At 41.5% G+C, this 18,275-nt stretch overlaps 1 non-coding gene across 1 annotated transcript; it reads right to left on the bottom strand.

The window, feature by feature from the left end:
• Nucleotides 1–17,886: 17,886 nt before the first annotated feature.
• Nucleotides 17,887–17,961, bottom strand: Trnas-cga (transfer RNA serine (anticodon CGA)). Its single transcript has one exon. It is a non-coding gene; the product is annotated as a tRNA-Ser (tRNA).
• Nucleotides 17,962–18,275: the final 314 nt, after the last annotated feature.

The following is an 18,275-nucleotide window of genomic DNA, read 5'->3' as shown; positions in this document are numbered from 1 at the left end:
ATAAAAAAATAGGAGTGCGGGTTAGCTACTACAAACAGCATAGTGAACGCATTATTGTGGCCAAGATAGACACAAAGCCCATGCCTACTACAGTAGTACAAGTTTATATGCCAACTAGCTCTGCAGATGACGAAGAAATTGATGAAATGTATGACGAGATAAAAGAAATTATTCAGGTAGTGAAGGGAGACGAAAATTTAATAGTCATGGGTGACTGGAATTCGTCAGTAGGAAAAGGGAGAGAAGGAAACATAGTAGGTGAATATGGATTGGGGGGAAGAAATGAAAGAGGAAGCCGCCTTGTAGAATTTTGCACAGAGCATAACTTAATCATAGCTAACACTTGGTTCAAGAATCATAAAAGAAGGTTGTATACCTGGAAGAATCCTGGAGACACTAATAGGTATCAGATAGATTATATAATGGTAAGACAGAGATTTAGGAACCAGGTTTTAAATTGTAAGACATTTCCAGGGGAAGATGTGGATTCTGACCACAATCTATTGGTTATGAACTGCAGATTGAAACTGAAGAAACTGCAAAAAGGTGGGAATTTAAGGAGATGGGACCTGGATAAACTGAAAGAACCAGAGGTTGTAGAGAGTTTCAAGGAGAGCATAAGGGAACAATTGACAGGAATGGGGGAAAGAAATACAGTAGAAGAAGAGTGGGTAGCTCTGAGGGATGAAGTAGTGAAGGCAGCAGAGGATCAAGTAGGTAAAAAGACGAGGGCTAATAGAAATCCTTGGGTAACAGAAGAAATATTGAATTTAATTGATGAAAGGAGAAAATATAAAAATGCAGTAAATGAAGCAGACAAAAAGGAATACAAACGTCTCAAAAATGAGATCGACAGGAAGTGCAAAGTGGCTAAGCAGGGATGGCTAGAGGACAAATGTAAGGATGTAGAGGCTTGTCTCACTAGGGGTAAGATAGATACTGCCTACAGGAAAATTAAAGAGACCTTTGGAGAGAAGAGAACCACTTGTATGAATATCAAGAGCTCAGATGGCAACCCAGTTCTAAGCAAAGAAGGGAAAGCAGAAAGGTGGAAGGAGGATATAGAAGGTTTATACAAGGGCGATGTACTTGAGGACAATATTATGGAAATGGAAGAGGATGTAGATGAAGATGAAATCGGAGATAAGATACTGCGTGAAGAGTTTGACAGAGCACTGAAAGACCTGAGTCGAAACAAGGCCCCGGGAGTAGACAACATTCCATTAGAACTACTGATGGCCTTGGGAGAGCCAGTCATGACAAAACTGTACCATCTGGTGAGCAAGATGTATGAGACAGGCGAAATACCCACAGACTTCAAGAAGAATATAATAATTCCAATACCAAAGAAAGCAGGTGTTGACAGATGTGAAAATTACCGAACTATCAGTTTAATAAGTCACAGCTGCAAAATACTAACGCGAATTCTTTACAGACGAATGGAAAAACTGGTAGAAGCGGACCTCGGGGAAGATCAGTTTGGATTCCGTAGAAATGTTGGAACACGTGAGGCAATACTAACCTTACGACTTATCTTAGAAGAAAGATTAAGAAAAGGCAAACCTACGTTTCTAGCATTTGTAGACTTAGAGAAAGCTTTTGACAACGTTAACTGGAATACTCTCTTTCAAATTCTGAAGGTGGCAGGGGTAAAATACAGGGAGCGAAAGGCTATTTACAATTTGTACAGAAACCAGATGGCAGTTATAAGAGTCGAGGGGCATGAAAGGGAAGCAGTGGTTGGGAAAGGAGTGAGACAGGGCTGTAGCCTCTCCCCGATGTTATTCAATCTGTATATTGAGCAAGCAGTAAAGGAAACAAAAGAAAAATTCGGAGTAGGTATTAAAATTCATGGAGAAGAAGTAAAAACTTTGAGGTTCGCCGATGACATTGTAATTCTGTCAGAGACAGCAAAGGACTTGGAAGAGCAGTTGAACGGAATGGACAGTGTCTTGAAAGGAGGATATAAGATGAACATCAACAAAAGCAAAACGAGAATAATGGAATGTAGTCAAATTAAATCGGGTGATGCTGAGGGGATTAGATTAGGAGATGAGACACGTAAAGTAGTAAAGGAGTTTTGGTATTTAGGGAGTAAAATAACTGATGACGGTCGAAGTAGAGAGGATATAAAATGTAGACTGGCAATGGCAAGGAAATCGTTTCTGAAGAAGAGAAATTTGTTAACATCGAGTATAGATTTAAGTGTCAGGAAGTCGTTTCTGAAAGTATTTGTATGGAGTGTAGCCATGTATGGAAGTGAAACATGGACGATAACCAGTTTGGACAAGAAGAGAATAGAAGCTTTCGAAATGTGGTGCTACAGAAGAATGCTGAAGATAAGGTGGGTAGATCACGTAACTAATGAGGAGGTATTGAATAGGATTGGGGAGAAGAGAAGTTTGTGGCACAACTTGACTAGAAGAAGGGATCGGTTGGTAGGACATGTTCTGAGGCATCAAGGGATCACAAATTTAGCATTGGAGGGCAGCGTGGAGGGTAAAAATCGTAGAGGAAGACCAAGAGATCAATACACTAAGCAGATTCAGAAGGATGTAGGTTGCAGTAGGTACTGGGAGATGAAGAAGCTTGCACAGGATAGAGTAGCATGGAGAGCTGCATCATACCAGTCTCAGGACTGAAGACCACAACAACAACAACAACAACAATGGACTATCTCGCACTTACGTTAACCAGTCAGATTTTGCAGTGTTAATTACTTACATATGTTACCTAGACAAATGTATTCCAAAAATTTCATTACTCTACGTTAATTAATTTTGTTGTTTCGACATTTTTCCATGATATGTATTTCCTTTATTATCGACATAATATTTCACAACCATATTGTAGTGCTTGTGTTTCTATGATCTCCTCTGCAATGTCCTTCAGACATGCATACGTGTCTGAACCAACAGGCACTACTGTAGCTTATGAAATACAAGAAATATATTTGCAATTGCAAATACTATTACAGTCCGGCTGCGCAATGTGTTGGTGAAAACAGATGTCATTTATTTATACCGTGACATGATCTAAGTGCGTGAGGCATGTTTTGCATTCTCTCATCATTAACTTTCGACCTCTGCCCTTTCTTCTTCGACTTGACACCCTGCGCTTGCCATGACACTGGTAGCTGCGGTGGAGCTCCTACCTCTCCTCTCGTACCAAAGGGCAAGAGAAAGATATGACTGAACCGTATCAATCAACACTAAGTTGTAACTGTCCACGAAAACCTTTCCTGCGCATGTGGAGACGTCGAACCATTGACTGTACAGTCAATGATACTGGTTCAGCAATTTCTTTATCTTGCCCTTAGGTAAGCGAAGATTCGCCAGTAAAACTCAGCTTTCAAAACTACACTACTGGCCATTAAAATTGCTACACCACGAAGATACTGTGATATGCAAATGATTAGCTTTTCAGAGCATTCAAACAAGGTTGGCGCCGGTAGTGACACCTACAACGTGCTGACATGAGGAAAGCTTCCAACCGATTTCTCATACACAAACCGCAGTTGACCGGCGTTGCCTGGTGAAACGTTGTTGTGATGCCTCGTGTAAGAAGGAGAAATGCGTACCATCACGTTTCCGACTTTGTTAAAAGTTTGATTGTAGCCTATCTCGATTGAATATGGAATCGGTTGGTTCAGGAGGGTAATATGCAATGCCGTGCTGGATCCCAACGGCCTCGTATCACTAGCAGTCGAGATGACAGGCATCTTATCCGCATGGCTGTAACGGATCGTGCAGCCACGTCTCGATCCCTGAGTCAACAGATGGGGACGTTTGCAAGACAACAACCATCTGCACGACAGTTCGACGACGTTTGCAGCAGCATGGACTATCAGCTCGGAGACCATGGCTGCGGTTACCCTTGACGCTGCATCACAGACAGGAGCGCCTGCGATGGTGTACACAACGACGAACCTGGGTGTACGAATGGCAAAACGTCATTTTTTCAGATGAATCCAGGTTCTGTTTACAGCATCATGATGGTCGCATCCGTGTTTGGCGACATCGCGGTGAACGCACATTGGAAGCGTCTATTCGTGATCGCCGTACTGGCGAATCATCCGGCGTGATGGAATAGGGTGTCATTGGTTACACGTCTCGGTCACCCCTTGTTCGCATTGACGGCACTTTGAACAGTGGACGTTACATTTCAGATGTGTTACGACCAGCGGCTCTACCCTTCATTCGATCCCTGCGAAACCCTACATTTCAGCAGGATAATGCACGACCGCATGTTGAAGGTCCTGTACGGGTCTTTCTGGATACAGGAAATGTTCGACTGCTGCCCTGCCCTGCACATTATCCAGATCTCTCACCAATTGAAAACGTCTGATAAATGGTCGCCGAGCAACTGGCTCGTCACAATACGCTAGTCACTACTCTTGATGAACTGTTGTATCGTGTTGAAGCTGCATGGGCAGCTGTACCTGTAAACACCATCCAAGCTCTGTTTGACTCAATGCCCAGACGTATCACGGCCGTTATTACGGCCGGAGGTGGTTGTTCTGGGTACTGATTTCTCAGTATCTATGCACTCACATGGCATGAAAATGTAATCGCATGTCAGTTCTAGTATAATATATTTGTCCAATGAATACCCGTTTATCATATGCATTTGTTGTTGGTGTGGCAATTTTAATGGCCAATAGTGTATATTGAGATAACTTACTGCAACGCAGTTTTCTCTGCTCTCGTCGGTCAAGCACTTTCGTACTTGGTTTTCTTCAGTTTCTCCCTAGGATCATGCAAATTCTTCACAAATATCTGAACTGTGTCTCCGTCAATCTATTTGATGGGTCTTTTAATTCCACTAACAACTTGAAAGTGACATGGTTGATTACCAACATAATTTTTCTCCCATAGAGGTAACAACGGAGGTATGTAACGCTGTAGGTGAGAGCCAACATCTCTTTTTCTGTAGGAGAACAATTTCGTTCAGTCTTATTTAACTGTCTTGATGCATATGCCACTGGGTGTTCCTTACCTCCCCCAGTTCGGCTGAGAATACGACTGGTCTCGACATTACTTGATTTCTTGATGAAATAAGGTCTTTTTCAAAATTTGGAAACACCAAAATCGGACTTGAACGTTAATGCCTGTTTTAACTTATCAAATGCTGTCTGATACTTGGTAGACAACTGAAGCTTCACTTATTTCCTTAACAAATGGTTTAAGAGCTCAGAATTTCTAATTACATATCACAGATAATTCACCTCTATTGCTACAACATGGTAATTATTCACACTCTGCGTCAAAAGTGCTGTATGTAGCCTCTGAAACATCTCCCTCAATCGTAGTACATGTTCCTCCTTGTTTTCAGGAAGCCCAGCCTTGTCATCCCGATAAACCATTCGCTGATTTGGTCTTAATCCTCTAGGTACTACATCTAAAAATCTTTGGAAAGTGAGTGGAGCATTTTGGAGACAAAAAACCATTATACAGTACTAGTAGCGACCGCCTGGATCATGAATGCGGTGTTTGGCTGGTATTCTGGAACTACTTTCAATTGGTGGCAGTTACGTGTAAATCTATTGTAAAAAAGTCTTAGTTGTCCAAACTCTCCGTTACATTTGGTACAGAATACGCCTCACTGATAGTTTTGCACTCCAATACATGTAATCCCAGCAAAATGTATATTTTCTTCCACCATGTGGTGGTTTTTTGATTACGATTCTGACTGGTGCACTCCGTGGGTTATGTTCAGCAAGGACATCAGCCAACCATGCGCGAAGGCGCCTGAGCTTTTAAAGGTGAAGTACTGAGGCAAGCACATGATCGTGACCTGTCAGGTCATGGAGAATGAAGAGCAACTGCCAAAAATGTTCATGAACGATAAAGAAACAAGACATGGAACAATATGTCAGGAACCATGTACGGTGTGCAGTATGCAGATCTTAACCACTAAAAAGATTTCTGGAAGCGTCTAAACCATTTGAAGTGGTAGATCTTGATATTCTCACATCTGAACACCAGCGCAACTATCAATGAAGCACAACAGTCAAGGGATATCCGCTGTGTATTCGTAGTCGATTATATCAGTCCAGGTTTCCGCTGAATAATTTGAATTGCCGCTGTCTCGTGACTCTCGGCACGCAGTATCACACTAATTGTGTCTCAGTACCAAATAAGCCCAAACAGTTGTAAAGAGCCGGCCGAAGTGCAGTCTGGAACCGCAAGACAGTTACGGTCGCAGGTTCGAATCCTGCCTCGGGCATGGATGTTTGTGATGTCCTTAGGTTAGTTAGGTTTAACTAGTTCTAAGTTCTAGGGGAATAATGACCTCAGCAGTTGAGTCCCATAGTGCTCAGAGCCATTTGAATCATTTGAAGTTGTAAAGATATGTTACACTAACACCAGGGCGCCTCATTTGGCGTCAGAAGTGTTGCTGTGAGAAGGTATCCTAGATGCAGGTGTTTTGGGACTCTGTAGCTTACTTCCCACTGGTACTCTATTATGCACTATTTCCTCTCTATATCCCCAACATTACTGTCATTCGGAAGATACGAGGGACGGGTTCAGAAAATTTATGGATCATTTCCTCAATGTTATTTTTCTCACTCTGAACCAAATACATCCAAATTGTCGTAATTTTAAAATTCCTGCCCCCCCCCCCCATCCTCCTCCAAATTCGACCATCCCAACATCCTTGGACCAATTGGCAAAGTTTTACAGACGTTTGAAATATGGCGCGTACCTCAATGCGAGATGCTTTTAATAGTTTCCACAACGAAATTCTGTCTCGAAATCTGGCAGAAAACCCAAAGAGATTCTAGTCATACATAAATCACACCAGGAGTAATCCGCTGCATTACAGGCCTATATCACTAACGTCGATTTGCAGTAGGGTTTTAGAACATATACTGTATTCGAACATTATGAAGTTCCACGAAGAAAGCGATTTATTGACATACAGTCAGCACGGATTCAGAAAAAATCGTTCTTGTGAAACACAACTATCTCTTTATACTCATGAAGTAATAAGTGCTATCGACAGGGGATGTCAAATTGATTTCATATTTATAGATTTCCAGAAGGCTTTCGACAGCGTTCCTCACAGGCGTCTTCTAATCAAACTGCGTGCCTACGGAGTATCGCCTCAGTTGTGCGACTGGATTCGTGATTTCCTGTCAGAAAGGTCACAGTTCGTAGTAATAGACGGAAAGTCATCGAGTAAAGCAGAAGTAATATTGATCCTGATCTATATTAACGACATAGGAGACAATCTGAGTAGCCGTCTTAGATTGTTTGCAGATCATGGTGTCATTTACCGTCTTGTGAAGTCATCAGATGATCAAAACGACTTGTAAAATGATTTAGATAAGATATCTGTGTGGTGCGAAAAGTGGCAATTGACCCTGAATAAAGAAAAGTCCGAGTTATTCACATGAGTACGAAAAGAAATCAGATAAATTTCGATTACGCGATAAGTCAGACAAATCTGAGGGCTATTACAATTACAAATAACAATTGTATCAGTACAGAACCTCACTAAAAGACAGTTTCAGCCTCAAGATACAGAAACTACGACCTGCGTGCTGTTTTCTGTGCTGGGGACATCAACTTGAAGACAGCAGGTTAGTGTACTAGAACAGAATCTTCGTATTCTACACAGTGCAGTGGAAACAACAGGCGTCTCACGTGTACTGCATGCACAGAACAAATGTGCTCAGTGACACGTCATCTGCAGTAATGCAGAGGAGGTAAAGGAGGATGATCGTTATTAACACCAACAATCAGTTCATTCTTCCTTTCTTGCCTTAACACCAATGCCCGAGGGTATATGTAAAAACGAAGTAGATAAGCTGTTATGCAATGCCTAATCAACTACACATCGCAGTAAATGTGTTTATTGCGAATATATACAAAAACGATGGGAACATATACTCTCTTAGGGATTACAATTACAAATAACCTAAATTGGAACCATCACATAGATAATATTGTGGGTAGAGTAAAACAAAGACTGCGATTCGTTGGCAGAACACTTAGAAGGTGCAACAGGTCTACCAAAGAGACTGCTTATACCACGCTTGTCCGCCCTATTATGGAGTATTGCTGTGCGGTGTGGGATCCACATCATGTGGGACTGACGGATAACATCGAAAAAGTGCAAAGAAGGGCAGCTCGTTTTGTATTATCGCGAAATAGGGGAGATAGTGTCAGAGACATGACACGTGAATTGGACTGGCAATCATTAAAACAAAGGTGTTTTTCGTAGCGACGGGATCTTCTTATGAAATTTCAATCACCAGTTTTCTCCTCCGATTGCGAAAACATTCTGTTGGCACCCACCTACATAGCGAGAAATGATCATCACGATAAAATAAATCAGGGCTCGCACGGAAAAATTTAAGTGCTCGTTTTTCCCGCGTGCCGTTCTAGTAGGAACGGTAGAGAGATAACATGAAGGTGATTCATTGAACCCTCTGCCAGGCACTTTATTGAGGATATCAGTGTAATCACGTAGATGTAGATGCAGATGAATTTCACGAGCTTCGATGTGCTTCAAAACACAAGAGCCCACCTCTTTAGCTGCTCTTGAAGCAATACTTTCATTCCAGCAACGCATTGTTGCCTTTCCACTTTTAACATCACGAATTCCAAGATTCAAGTAGGAGAGTTAACGTTTATAGCATGCAATACTTGTCAATTTTGGTGGCAATAATGCTGTCTGCAAGTCAAATGAAAAAAAAAATTGTAATATTATCTTCTGTCTTGGAGTTCTCCATATCCATTTTGAGACCATCTCTTGCAGCTGCAGCCTTCCTGTGGTGCAATTCCTGCTCCTTCCTGAATCTTCGTATCTTCTCAGTGTCTATTTCACCAGGTCTGAGTGTCTCCTTTGCTGTAATTAGCAGTTTAGCCCTTCGCATGTTTGGCATGGTCCTTTTGAGGAGGCTTGAAACTGAGATTGAAGTCTCGTCTAAATACTTTTTCGTACAGTTATTGACTGGGATATTTAACAGTGGGGTCTTCTTCTTTCAGCTTATCAATGAATAATCTGTACATCTGACTAAGATTAGGTCCAGGGTCCAAGTATAGTTTTTGACGAATCTCTTCTGCAGATGAGTCAGCACTTTTATAATGACGTACATGATTTCCACACTGGTCCCATAAAGAGCTTGATTTTGCTTTGGCTATGGCTCGTTGCACCCTGCTGCCAGAAATCTGCAGTGTCTTAAGATAATTTCTTTGCATACCTTGACATCAGTTCCATCCACACTAGGAATATAATAGTTTGTAGAAAACTTCTTCTTGTCAGTTTTAGAGCGCTTCATTTTGATGGGATAACAAAAGCATGTTAAGTACCACGCAGCTATCTTTGTGGTCCCAAAAAGTTGTAAAAGAGATTTTTACACCCACAAAAGGCAATGTAATATATCTTTGGATTTATTATTGTTTATTGCATACCAACAGAGAATTACTAATGATGTCGAGAGCCGATGTCTTTACATGTATTTTGTGTTTATTTGGTGCCTGGAGAGAACTGCTAACGATTTTACATCTCGAGATCCGCGAGACGAGGGTAGTGAATCCTAGACTGATATTACCTGTAAATACACTGCGAGTACGCAGTGTGCATTGCTGTTGCGCTTATCAGTGGGAAGTGCCATTTTATAGTAAACATGTGTAACGATTGTATTATATATTTCCCTTTTTACTCAGACGTGAAGGAAAAATGATGCTCATTCAATTGGTCTCCTAGAGAAATTAAGCTTATTGTTGTGGCAGACATTAGAGTCTCTCGAGCTTAATTTGCTATTATTCCTGCCCAGGAAAAGATCAAACGTGCAACGTGACGCTTGACCTCGACAGCAAGTACACCATCGGCTAACTGGATTCTTACGTACATGCGCTCCCTATCTGTCTCTGGACCTTATCTGTCAACCCCTCCTTCCCTCTTCGCTCCAGCCCCCCTCGTCTGGTTATTGGTGGCTAATAGAGACTGTGGCGGCTACCGTTCCTAAAATGGAGTTTGAATTTATTTACATGTTGTTTAATATTGTCTTCAATCCTGGAAGTTCAGTAAAGTAGTGAGTGATTTCTTATAATATGGCTCGGAGGAACAACCGCAGTAAGTGGTATAAGCATCCTTCATGCTTACCATGCCCAGAAGAGTCGAGAGCTCACTATAATGTCTCTGGGAGCCGTAACAGTAAAACTGTGTGTAGTGCATAGGTAGGCAAGGAAAGTGCATCGGTGCTCAACGGAGCAGGAGATGGCGGACAGTGGTTTGTGCATAACGTAGCCGGAGGTGAAAGTGGATTGAACTTCGTTGACAATACAACCCGTGTGGGTTTTGTTTTTCGAATTTATGTGAACAGTGTGGTGGTCTAGTAGCAACAGTGACAAATATTAAACATATTACCAGCTGTCTTTTGGTCTTCGTGTAAATTAGCTCTCCTCCTTCCCCGAAATTCGCGTTACTGACGACGCAGTGCAGCAGAAAGATGACTGCAAGTAACAATGGATATTAAAATTGTGAACGACATATCGCAAACGCCTACGGGTAAGTGTTTTCCCTCGTCGTTAGGACGGATTACAGAGTTTCACCTGTGGGGTACGATGAAAGTACCTGCAGTAGGTGGTGGCCAAATTTACGTTTTTAATTGCCATTCGAAAGAGGACACAATGAAGAACGCTTAAGTCATACAATTTCCGCTTAAACCGTGACCACGACAAACATCAGTGGGTGGTTTTCTTGGCTTGCGTTTCACAGGTGGTTTGGTGGCAGGCTGGGTGTATTGCAGGTTAACAGGAGGTGTAACAGCTCCCGGTGGAAGTCCAAATCTATGGCCTTTCATGTGCAGCAGTTCACTCTTACCCAGCAGCAGATGATTCCTTGCAACAGGTGTATATGAGGTAGAATCCAGCGGCTGCCTCGTCCAGGCCTTTATGAGTATTACGTGAGCCTGCCCCTGCTGCTCACGGAACATACCATATTGTTGTTTCGCTGCTGAGATCTCTAACGCAACTCTTTCTCTGGTGGCATTGTCCCTGAATAACTCAGAGCTAACACTGAGTGGCATGCGTGCTCTGTAGTAACAAGGAAACATTCGAGATACTATATGCAGTAGCCACTGCTAGCTTCTGACCGCCTTCATCTGTTTTATCATCGCCGTCACTATAAAATATCTTTAGGTCATTTTTAACTGCGGTGGGCACAACCTCTTTCCAAAGTATTATATTATGTAGCACTTGTATGACAATTCATTCAGCTCTGGAAATAGTGCAGCCGGCCGGATTGGCCGAGTGGTTCTAGGCGCTACTATCTGGAACCGCGTGACCGCTACGGTCGCAGGTTCGAATCCTGCCTCGGGCATTGATGTGTGTGATGTAAAAAAATGGTTCAAATGGCTCTGAGCACTATGGGACTCAACTGCTGTGGTCATAAGTCCCCTAGAACTTAGAACTACTTAAACCTAACTAACCTAAGGACATCACACACATCCATGCCCGAGGCAGGATTCGAACCTGCGGCCGTAGCGGTCCCACGGTTCCGGACTGCGCGCCTAGAAACGCGAGACCACCGCGGCCGGCATGTGTGATGTACTTTGTTTAGTTAGGTTTCATTAGTTCTAAGTTCTAGGGGACTGATGACCTTAGAAGTTAAGTCCCATAGTGCTCAGAGCCATTTGAACCATTTTTTTTTGAAACAGTAAAAGAATTACTACAGTCTTAATATTCATCTGTCCAATTTCCAGCATCTCTCGTGTGAAGACACCCATGATACTGTAGAGAGCATCAGGTCAGGTGGAACGAGCAAATAAGAATTGTGGTAGGGAAGGCGACTGGTCGACTTCGGTTTATTGGGAGAATTCTGGGAACGAGTGGTTTATCTCTAAAGGAGACCGCTTGTAGGACGGTGGTACGACCTATTCTTGAGTACTGTTCGAGTGTACCGGATCCGTACCAGGTCCGATCGAAGAAAGACATCGAAGCATAGCAGAGGCGTGCTGCTAGATTTGTTACCGGTTGGTTCGAACAACACGCAACTGTTACGGAGTTGCTTCGGGAACTCAAATGGGAATCCCTGGAGGGAAGGCGACGTTCTGTTCGAGAAACGCTATTGAGAAAATTTAGAGAACCGGCATTTGAAGCTGACTGCCGAATGCTTCTACTGCCGCTAACACACACTGCGCATACGGACCACGAAGTTCAGATACGAGAAATAAGGGCTCATGCGAAGGCATACAGACAGTTGTTTTTCCCTCGTTCTGTTTGCGAGTGGAACGGAAAAGGAAATGGCAAGTAGTGGTACAGAGTACCTTCCGCCATGCACCGTACCCTGATTTGCTATCTATGTAGATGTAGATGTAAAATCTCTACCATTGACTGCCAATATGCATTTGCCAAGTCAGTCTGTTACGGTAAGTTGCATATGAAGAGCTAATATGGATAAAATGTGAGAGAAAATTCTACCAGTATGCACTGGGTGCTGGCTATTTGAGAAGAGGCCTGCTTACCACATGTCTGCTACAGATGTCTCGTTGTCCCTACTCGAAATCTTCTCTATATGCCAAGATTTCTAAAACTGCTATTTTTAACTGTGATGTTCAGTATAGACCTAGGTATCGCTACGAACTGTCACTACTTCAGTATAGGATTCTTCCCCATCTGTTTCACCTTCTGACAATGTCATTTTTAACTGTGATATTCAGTGTGGACAGAGGTATCGTTATTACTACCATTACACTACAGTTCCAAGTATTTAAACGAAGAATGAAATGATGCCACTATATTTATTTGTCCAACTGAAATGAGGAAACGGATCTGATGACGTGGTGAAATTAATACCGCCTGAGAGTCAGACGAAATGCATAAGTCAATGTAATTGGCATGACATCCAATCATAATGTCTAACACCTGATATTTTATACATAACTTCGTTGTGTTTTCTTCCGAATCCTTCAATACCAAATCAAACGCTGTCCGGAGCCAGTTGATATTTATATCATTTTCACTTACAGAGAGATCCGTTCTATCGAGGCTGAATGTGAGCGATCACAACTCCTACCCATTTTTCGCTTGCCTGGACAGAATCCAATTCCGTGGGACCCTACACATCTACGCCGATTTAAAAATAGTCACTTAAAACTGCCAGTCGCACGTACTGGTGAAAGAATGGCAAGCGAAAATATTAATAGAAGATGAACTACATGAAGGAGAATTATAGTGAGACATACGTTTTCTTTACTTTTCCTAAGAAAAAAATCTGGTTGATTTTTTCATTATTTAATTCAAAATACATCATGCTTTAAGCTGGACATAGAGCCTAGCGCACAGTGTGATATCGTGGGAGACTGGTTATCTACACCACACATCAAATCCCCGCGGCTGTTTAACGACAGCGTGTTGGAACACGTGCAGCCTCAGCGTGTTTCTAGGACGTTTCCCACAGTCTTTTAGACAAATGCTGGGCTGGTTCCTAACTTCTTCCTCAGACGACTCGGAACACAAATATTTAAACCGCATTAACACACAGAACAACGTTTACACGCGTCTATCGCGGGTCGTGCATATGACGTCCCTCCATTATATTATTTTTACGATTGTAGTAGAAGAAAGGGCATCTGACTACATACTTAACTAATAAAATGAGGTTTGCCAAATGATGATAAAAAGAACTCCGTACTGGACGGAATAAGTTTTTGTTGTTCAAATGAGTGTGAAATCTTATGGGACTTCACTACTAAGGTCATCAGTCCCTAAGCTTACACACTACCTAACCTAAATTATCCTAAGGACAAACACACACACGCATGCCTGAGGGAGGACTAGAACCTGCGCCGGGACCAGCCGCACAGTCCATGACTGCAGCGCCTTAGACCGCTCGGCTAATCTTGCGCGGCTAAGTTCTTGGGAACAGAAAGAAAATATTACCTGGCATATTGTACCCCACACTGTGTACTTTCAATTTTTTAATTTTTTGGGTTAGTACTGGGCTCATGCCCACTGTAGTACGTCAGTTGTATATTATGCCTCCAACGGAGCAATTCATATACTCATACACGACCTTATCTGAATAATTTCATTTACGATGTGTCGAGCAAATATTTGTTTTACTCTCTTCGGATTCAATTGTCTCCTTATTTACGAAGACGACACCAGAGAAAGTTAGCTCATGTTCTTCAACAGAAAGAAACAGGCGTGATTCTAATCATCTCCACCATTAACTGTTATCCGCCATTACATGTGGCATAATTAGTTATAATAAAACATGGCCTGATAACTAGATGTAGCTTATAGACATGTTTGGGTGTGTGAGTTCTCTCTCTCTCTCTCTCTCTCTCTCTCTCTGTGTGTGTGTGTGTGTGTGTGTGTGTGTGTGTGTGTGTGTGTGTGTGTGTGTGTGTGAATGGGCACTGATGTAGGTCAATGAGGAAAGTTGAAAATTTGTGTTAGAGTGGAATTTGAACACAGGTCTTCTGCTTATTAGCAGCTGCTCTGGCCATTTAGCATCCAGAGACATTGGTCAGCGCATCTGAATGCCTCCCATCATATCCTAATTCTCAAGGTATCCACGCACCACTAATATAGAGCCACTTGCCCACTTTCCTCACTGCTCTCGGCATTTATACACGGTGAAGCGCGGTAAATTGCTTCTTTAGAATTCACGTTGTGGCGGCACTGTTGGTCGAATAGAGGGGAAAGTGGGCGTGGTTTATTGTGACTGACGGGAGGTTTGCATTCAATTTTTGTTCAGTTGCAATAATGCAGTGGACACGTGAGGAGCGCTCAATTTGTGTGGAAGTGTATCTCTCGAATTCTCACTCGATCATTGCAGTGTAGCGTGCTTTTCGTTTGCGATTTGCAATACCCCCACGTGGACGTGTTCCTGGGCGGCAATAAATTTTAAATTGGGAAAATGCATTCAGAACAACAGGGGCGATGTGTCATCTGAATGAAGAGGACCTGAGAGAAGCGTTACAACACTACAAAATATCGAACAAGTTAGAGCAGAAGTACTGCAATCTCCGAAACGCTCAGTTCGGAAACACGCTCTTGGTATTGTTCTCTCCACCGGATTCTTCATAAGAACTGGATTTTCACGCGTATAAAATGTACGTGGCTCAGTAATTGTCATTTCGTGATTATTTAACACGAAGAACATCTTGTGTAAATTGCAAGCATTGCAATCATACCCCGTGATGCGAATGTGTTCTTTCATCTCAGTGGGTGTGTAAACCAACAGAATATGCAGTACTGGAGCGACACGAACCCCAGGTAAATTCACCAGACCCCTGCACTCAGGTCAGGACACTGTATCATAAGTATGCACCATTGGCCTTTAATTTTTCTAGGAAAATCGTGGTGCTGTAACTGTGAATTCGGATCGTTACTTAATTATGCTGCAAGAGTTTTTCCAGCCGGCTTTCGAGGCAATGCAATTACGGAGTACCCGATTTCAGGAAGACGGTGCCACTGCAGGCACAGTGTGAATTACAGTCGTGTGAAGTTAGCACCCCTTTTTCGAGAAATATATATTTTTTTCACAGTTCTTGTTAGATGTGCCACAGTTCTAGAGTTCTTTGCACAAAATTTCAATAGTTCTGCAAAATGAAACGAAGAAAACAACAATTCTCGAAAAAATTTTCGTATCGAAAACATTCTCTGACAATTTCTGCAAAATGTAAATAAGTACAAGAGTTCTGAGCACAGTTCTGAACAGAGCTCCAAGAGTTCTTTCGAAAATCCAAGTAACATTTTTTTGTGCAGCTAATAGTTTACGAGATAACTGCAAATTTTTCGAATATTGTTTTAGTCGCTAAATTCTGCAGAACTATTGAAATTTTGTACAAAGAACTCTAGAACTATGGCATATCTATCAAGAGTTCTTTGTACAAAATTTCAATAGTTCTGCAGAATTTAGCGACGAAAACAATATTCGAAAAAATTTTCGTATCGAAAACATTCTTCGTCAATTTTCGCAAATTGTAAATAAGTACAACAGTTCTGAGCACAGTTCTGAACAGAACTCCAAGAGTTCTATCGAAAACCCCAGTAACATTTTTTGTGCGGCTAATAGCTTACGAGATAATTGCAATTTAAGGAGAAAATCTTTTCACTTACTGTGAAGTTGGCACCCTTTTTTTCAGAAATGTATACTTTTTTCATATTTCTTGATAGATATGCCATAGTTCTAGAGTTCTTTGTACAAAATTTCAGTAGTTCTGCAGAATTTAGCGACGAAAACAATATTGGAAAAAATTTTCGTATCGAAAACATTCTTCGTAAACTTACGCAAATTGTAAATAAGTACAACAGTTCTGAGCACAGTTCCGAACAGAACTCCAAGAGTTCTATCGAAAAGCCAAGTAACATTTTTTTGTGCAGCTAATAGTTTACGAGATAATTGCAATGTAAGGAGAAAATCTTTTCACTTACTGTGAAGTTGGCACCCTTTTTTTCAGAAATGTATATTATTTTCAGAGTTCGTGATAGATATATCATAGTTCTAGAGTCCTTTGTACAAAATTTCAATAGTTCTGTAGAATTTAGCGACGAAAACAATATTCGAAAAAATTTTCGTATCGAAAACATTCTGCGTCAATTTTCGCAAATTGTAAATAACTACAACAGTTCTGAGCACAGTTCCGAACAGAACTCCAAGAGTTCTATCGAAAAGCCAAGTAACATTTTTTTGTGCATCTAATAGCTTACGAGATAATTGCAATTCAAGGAGAAAATCTTTTCACTTACTGTGAAGTTGGCACCCTTTTTTTCAGAAATGTATACTTTTTTCAGCTTTCTTGATAGATATGCCATAGTTCTAGAGTTCTTTGTACAAAATTTCAATAGTTCTGCAGAATTTAGCGACGAAAACAATATTCGAAAAAAATTTCGTATCGAAAACATTCTTCGTCAATTTTCGCAAATTGCAAATAACTACAACAGTTCTGAGCACAGTTCCGAACAGAACTCCAAGAGTTCTATCGAAAACCCAAGTAACATTTTCTTGTGCAGCTAATAGTTTACGAGATAATTGCAATTTAAGGAGAAAATCTTTTCACTTACTGTGAAGTTGGCACCCTTTTTTTCAGAAATGTATATTATTTTCAGAGTTCGTGATAGATATGTCATAGTTATAGAGTTCTCTGTACAAAATTTCAATAGTTATGCAGAATTTAGCGAAGAAAACAACATTGTATAACATAGCTGATTCAGGAACCCTTTCCTTCTGATACAATTCTAACTGTTGCCACAATAAATCACTTGTGCATAGATTACAACTGTACTGATCATTACAAAAATACAACCATTGACCAGCGGCGCACATTTCTTGCAGCGTTGTACAAAGCATTCGGCTTATCCGCTGTGAAAATACCACACTTAACGCTATTTTAAAATTTACGGTGGATGGCTTACATTTATTTACAATGTCAGCATCTATCGAATTATCTTCATGCAAACGTGATGCCTGGATCACTCACGTCCCCTTTTTAGGTACGGAGGAAACTAGAGTTCAGTCTTGTGGAAGCCAAAAAAGGAAATGTGGGCAGCCCTTCTTTTACTGATAGCAAACTCTAGAGAAATCTCCACGCTTGTTTTTCTTCATCATGCCAACAGAAGAAAAATTCTCCCTTTATAGCTCTATTATCATTCCAGTACTAGTAAACCAGTTGTCCGCTTTCACATTTCGACCTGACTGATATATACTCGTAGGTTTACACAGTCACAGAACAACATCAAAATGTTTATTGCTCAGTTGGTAAATCCTTCTGGTTGCAACACAGCGTATATTTCCAAATTGTACAGGTAAAATACTTAAGAATCCACACTTAAGAATAAATACTCGTTTCCAGAATTAGATTTTCACTTTGCAGCGGAGTGTGCGCTGATATGAAACTTCCTGGCAGATTAAAACTTTATGCCCGACCGAGACTCGAACTCGGGACCTTTGCCTTTCGCGGGCAAGTGCTCTACCAACTGAGCTATCGAAGCACGACTCACGGCCGGTACTCACAGCTTTACTTCTGCCAGTACCTCATCTCCTACCTTCCAAACTTTAAGAAGGCAAAGGTCCCGAGTTTGAGTCTCGGTCGGGTACACAGTTTTAATCTGCCAGGAAGTTTCATATCAGCGCACACTCCACTGCAGAGTGAAAATCTCATTCTGGAAACATCTTCCAGGCTGTGGCTAAGCCATGTCTCCGCAATATCTTTTCTTTCAGGAGTGCTAGTTCTGCAAGGTTCGCAGGAGATCTTCTGTAAAGTTTGGAAGGTAGGAGACGAGGTACTGGCAGAAGTAAAGCTGTAC

The sequence above is a fragment of the Schistocerca nitens genome, chromosome 5 (genome assembly GCF_023898315.1).
Source record: "Schistocerca nitens isolate TAMUIC-IGC-003100 chromosome 5, iqSchNite1.1, whole genome shotgun sequence".
NCBI lineage: Eukaryota > Metazoa > Arthropoda > Insecta > Orthoptera > Acrididae > Schistocerca > Schistocerca nitens.
The sequence above is the reverse complement of the archived record's forward strand: the minus strand, read 5'-3'. Positions and strand labels throughout refer to the sequence as shown.